Source organism: Chenopodium album, chromosome 6 (assembly GCF_948465745.1).
Source record: "Chenopodium album chromosome 6, dcCheAlbu1.1, whole genome shotgun sequence".
Taxonomy (NCBI): domain Eukaryota; kingdom Viridiplantae; phylum Streptophyta; class Magnoliopsida; order Caryophyllales; family Amaranthaceae; genus Chenopodium; species Chenopodium album.
The window spans coordinates 14,104,156-14,110,155 of NC_137839.1; the positions used below are offsets into that span (position 1 = coordinate 14,104,156).

Genomic DNA, 6,000 nt, shown 5'->3' on the forward strand with positions numbered 1-6,000 from the left:
GAGATGTGCCCAGGTGCCGAGAGAGTGAAGACCGAAGGGGTCAGCGGTACACCGGAGGGGTGGGTGCGCGTGCTGGGCGTTCGGCTAAGGTAAGAGAGAGATGAGAGGTGACGGTTGTAGCGCAGGCCGACGGGGTATCCGTCTGACCGAAGGCCTTAGATACCCAGGCCGAGAGGGTTTGGTGCGTCTGGCTGAGGGCGTGCTCCGCACCAGCCGAGAGGAGTGCAGCTGGGACTTCGCCCTTACCGAGGGCTTTGCAAGGGGGATAAGGCCGAGGGACTTAACGCGGGTTTTAATTGCGTGAGGCAAGATGCAAGAGAGAGAGAGAGTTTGAGGGAGTCACCCTTCAGACCGAAGGGGTGACTTTCAGGTCGAGGGGGTGCGATGCACAAGCCGAAGGCTTGCTTGGCCGAAGTCTACCCCGAGGGAGAAAGAATGTCGGGGGTTTTAACTTGGATTTTTTAGATTTTTAGAAGATTTTAATTGGGTGATGAGTCGGGTTGAGAGAGGAGGAGAGAGAGAGAGAGCTGAGAAGAGTGAAGCAGGGCAGAGAGATGCCGAGAGGTTGCTCCAAGCCGAGGGAGTGAGCGATCCGACCCCGGGGTAACCTCAGTCATGCCGAAGGGGTTGAGCGTGTGATTGAGCATGCTGAATGTTGCGGGAAGGTGAGGTAAGCCGAGGACTTAGTTCATCAGGATGGGAGGGTAGCCCATATATCTAGTGAGAGCTGAGGGATTTAACTTGGAAATTTTTGAGGATTTTTGGTTTTTATTTCAAGCAAGGTTTGTTTTTGTGAGTTGGCGAGGAGAGATAGCCGAGGGGGTATGCCTAGGCTAAAGGGGTATGAGGTGCTATTCCAAGCAATGAAGGGTAATTTTACTTAGAAATAATTCTTTGAGAGTTTTGACATAGCCTTTGTGATTTGATATATTTTTTTTCTTACACTCCGATCATGCTCCTCAGCTGGGCTTGTCTATGAATATTTTTCTAACACTTGAAATTTTTGTTGACATTGTCAGGAGTATTTCTCCCCGGGGTATACTTTGATCTTGCCTTAAGAACTTCTTCCGGCCTCTCTGATTACTTGGTAAGCATTCTATACTTGATTTTTCATTCTCCAATTCAAGCGTCACCTCTTCCTGCTTAGTATTTGTGCTATTTTTTCCTTGTATGCTTGATTGTTCCTCGGCTGTGCTTGTGATGATGTTAGGCTTAGAGGTACACTTGTTGTATTTTTGCATGTATATTGAGAATTTCTCGGGGTAGTCTTGAGTTGAGCTATGCATGCATCATGAACAACCAAGCGACTCAAGATTACCTTGACTCTCTCCCCGGCCCTTCATCTTATGATTTGTCTAAGGAAATCTGGGCGGGGGAAGTACTTGTAACAAATGTGATTGGTACTAGTGTTGATTATTCTGTTCCTTTGGGTGTGCCTTTTCCTTGTGTGCCATCCCCACCCCTTGAGCATGATTTAGGCTTTGATTATTGTTTGCCTCCTTCCTCTTGGGAAGTTTCTCTTGCACGTGAACCGACTTCTAGGGGTTCTTTGAACAGATTGCTTGTTGACGGAGTGGTGACAATGTCAAGTGAGGATGATACATATACTTCTCTTGGGGAGCCAGTGACTTTTAAACCACCTGTTAGGAGAGCTAGCCCTTCTATGTGCCACCCCACCCCTGCTTGTCTTAGATCTTTATATGAGGGTACTAGACATTTGCAGACTAAGTACCATATTAGGGAGCCTTTTCTCATTTCCCCTCCTGGGGGTGATAGCACCATAGATAACCCTCCCCCCGGGTGTATAGCTGTATATAGGCAATGCTTGGATAATGGGTTGAGATTTCCGCTACACCCTTTTGTTGAGGAGTTGTTGATTGAGTATAACCTTAGTGTAACCCAGCTTGTTCCTAACTCCTGGTTGACAATAAACGCTTACATAGTCACTTGTAGTTTACTTGGAGCCCCTTGTACCATAATCGCCTTCAGGAACACACATAGGCTCCAGGAGGTCCCAGGTAACGTAGATAGCCACGGGTGGTATGCTTTTCATGATAAGGAGTTATATCTTACCATAAACACAAAACCCACGAGTCAGAAGGGTTTTCGCCACACCTTTCTTTTCATTTACCATGCTGGGGGTTGGAGGGTTCCTCGAGATCATAGCGGTGAGCCTAGGATTGGCTTGAACTATAACGTTCCTGCCATGGAAGCTGATGAAGTCGTGACGGCTATTTGGTTGCAATCGTATAAGGAAAAAGGGTCCAAGGAGAAGCTTCCAACCATGTGGATTTTGAAGGATAGACACTTCCAGAAAGAGCAGTTTTTGAGTGTTGTGGGCCAGAGCCACGCCTATGATAGTGGTAGGATTTATTTTTGTTTATATATGTCTTACACTTTTATGATTTCTCCTAAGCTTTGTTGTTCATTAACAAACTTGTGCGAATGATGATTTCAGGTGTTGCTTTCAAGCAGTTAACAAAGAAATTTCAAAGGAAGATGTTAGAGGTGAACTTTCGAGCTGGAAAGGTCAAGGTCTCCTTGAGTAAAGGAAACATGAGCATTCCTCCCCCTCCCTAGGTATGCCAACTTCTTTGAGGTTGGTTTTCATGAAATGTTGCTTTTTTTTGCTAACTTCACTTGTGATTTGTTTTTTCAGAACCTCAAGAACTCAAAGTTGAGAAGGAAAACAACTGAGATGGGAGAATGATCCTCCCAAGCCACAAAAATGGAGATAGACGATCAGGGGTCTCAGCTTGTCTCCCCGACCAGCTCCACTCACATCGAGCTCCTGGAGGCCGAGGGCTTCGGGGATCAGGGAAAGCAGCCTCGGGTGGATGAGAGCGAGGAAGAAGAGGAGGAAGATTGCGAGGAAATGGCTCCTTACTTCCCTGACTCTCTCCTCGGCATCACCAAGCGGGGTCGGAAGAAGATGATAAAACAAACAGTGGTCCGCTTCCCTTCAGCAAAGGACGTTGAGGTGGTGAGGAAAGATCCCACCAAGGCTATCTCTTCGGCCTTCGACGACGTCTTGAAGGTATACTTTGTTATATAACATATAATTTCTCTTTATTTAGTTTTGTTATAACCATCATCTTGTTGTCCTTTTGGAATGTAGGCTGGCATGAATCTGAGTGTGCTCGCCGAGGAGTACCTGATGTGTCTATTTTATATAGTATTTTACCCCCGTCCCTTGGTCGTAATTAGTAGTGTTTTTGGCTCTTTCGGGCCACTTTTATTACTAATTTGTGTTTTCTAGTGTTTTTGTAGTTTTAGTTGTATTTTACAGGAAATTGCACTCTTGGAGCATTTTCCCGGGCTTTATGGATCGACTACGGAAGCTAGAAGGACGCGACCACTTTTGAAGCCCAAGATCGGTGAGAGCCAGTGATTAAGGGCTCAGTAATTGGGATACCGAGGTATATGGACCGAGTGATCAAGACCCTAAGTGGATATCCAGATTGGGCCGAAGAAATAAGCCCAATCGAAGTTCCAAGCCTCGAGGTGAAGCAAGGGCCCCATCGGGCAAGCTTAGCTCGATCGGGCAAGGCGCGCAAGAGCGTGCTGGTGCTTGGCCAAAGGCGCGCCCGATCGGGTGAGCTGCTAGCTCGATCGGGCGCGGCTATTGAGAAGAGCAATGCGAGAAAAAGGTGCGCCCGATCGGGCGGCCTCTAGCCCGATTGGGCGCGTGTTTCCGGAAGAGCTCTTTTGTCGAGCAATTAGTTTCTAATTAGGAAGTTGTTTAGAGTTTTGTTTAAGTACGTTTTAGGACGATTAATTTCACTTATATTCTTCCTTAGACTTTCTCTCTATACTTAGGATCTTTTCTCTCTTTTAACTCTTCTCTCAACTCTTGTTCTTGATTATTTTTCCATTAATACATATTAGTTTGGTAATTATTTCTCTTCTCTTAATCTTAGTTATTTACTTTATTCCTTTTATCATGTCTTGCTTTATTGCTTTGATTAGTTTAATTTCTACTATGTGTGTGTAGTTTACATTCTAGGGTTGTGGGGATCCATAAATAATATGAAAGGGTAATTTATTGTTGTTAATTATCAATGCTAGATTAATTTCCTATTGATTGAATTAATGCTCTGTGACTAGATTAGGCCTGATCTTTTATGCATGAGTTTGACAATATTGATTCGAGATTCGACAGATGAGAATTAATGTTTAGGTCTAGTTTCAATAGGCAGATTAATTTATAAATGGTTAATTCGAGATTCAAAAGATGAGATTTAATACCGGTAAATTAATTGTGTGATTATAATACGTAGCGAAAGCCCTTTATAATCTGATTGATGTATGCATTGATGAATGGTTATTATATTCTACCCTGGAATATTATTTATTGGTGAACCTATGCCCTAGATCCTTTTATATATTGTTTTCTCCCTATTCTCAATCTTAGTAGTTTAGTTTCTTATTCAAATATAAATATTGGTTACTTCATAATCTAGATTATTCTAATTAATTAGGAATAGAAAGATCCGTTTCTCTGTGGATTCGACCCTACTTCCCTATCTACATTAGTTAGAGGATTTAGGTAATACTTTTGATTTGGGGATACGACTTTACCCTGTCAAAATTTGGCGCCGTTGCTGGGGAAACGGTTTTATTTTTATTTCTGATTGTTTTTGTAGTCTAGATTATTTTCCTTTTGTCTCAGAGAGCATTAGTTCTCTGAGGCAAATCTCATATTTGCTTCTAGTTTTTGTTTATGCCCAGGTGTTCCAGATCAGGTTACATCCCATTCGATCCTGAGATCGAACGTTCCTTCCATAGACAGAAAAATTTCTACAAGCAAATCCTGGCGGATTCTGGTGATAATAACAATAATCACCGCGATCCTCCGACTGGTTCTAGCGATTCAGAGACATCATCAGACGCAGAATCAGAGATGACGGCTCCAAAGAAGCTTAGTGATTATTCACAACCAAAGCTTACGGATTTTTCACATCTCACCCCTACTCCGGCTCTTGATGGGGTTCAATTTGAAATTAAACCTCAATTTATAACGATGATAGAGAGGAAACAATTCAGTGGAGCAAAGGGTGAAGACCCGAATCTTCACATTGCCGACTATTTTCAATATTGTAACACCATCAGGCAAGCCGGGGTCACTCAAGACCAAATCAGGGAGATTCTCTTTCCCTTCTCTTTAACTGGAAAAGCTAAATTGTGGTTTAATGGCTTGAACAGAACTACACTTGGTATAACTGACTGGGAAACTCTTGTTTTGAATTTCTATAACAAGTATTACCCTGCAGAGAGAACAGCCGTACTACGGAGTGCAATCTAGAACTTTGCCCAAGAAGCCGATGAATCTTTATATGAGGCTTGGGAGAGGTTCAAGGATTTACAAAGAGATTGCCCTCACCATAATTTACGCAATGACAATTAATCCAAGCCTTTTATAATGGCCTTGGAAATTCTTCTCGAATAATTTTAAATTCTGCAGCTAGTGGGAGATTTATGAATCTTAATGTTGATGATGCAGGTCAGGTTATTGAAGACATGGCAATACACAATTCCCAATATGGGAATCCTAGAGGATTTGCGAACAAAGGGAAACATAGTGTTGACTCTGTATCCTTTTTGCAAGCTCAACTGACCTCTATTTGCCAAAAATTAGATAATTTGAGCACTGCTAATGTAGCTAATGTTTCTGCGATTAATAATAATTCTAATGAGGCTTTCTGTGAAAATTGTGGTATTGTAGGTCACTGGGAGCAGGATTGTAGGAGTTCCGTGGAGCAAGTTAATGCCTTCCAAGCTTATAGGCAGAATAACCCATACTCCAACACCTACAATCCTGGGTATCGGAATCATCCGTACTTTTCCTACCAGAGCACTAATGTTCAAAATCCACCACCACAAGAACCACAGACGCCACAACAACAGCAGCAGAAGTATTATCATCCCAATGCTAGCCAGAAGAACCAACCACAACAACCCTCCTCATATTCTGACCCTTCTCTGGTGGATATTAGAGCA

At 43.1% G+C, this 6,000-nt stretch overlaps 1 non-coding gene across 1 annotated transcript; it reads right to left on the reverse strand.

Annotated features, from left to right (window-relative positions):
• Positions 1–5,284: 5,284 nt before the first annotated feature.
• Positions 5,285–5,391, reverse strand: LOC145637377 (small nucleolar RNA R71). The gene has a single exon (XR_014114169.1). It is a non-coding gene; the product is annotated as a small nucleolar RNA R71 (small nucleolar RNA).
• Positions 5,392–6,000: the final 609 nt, after the last annotated feature.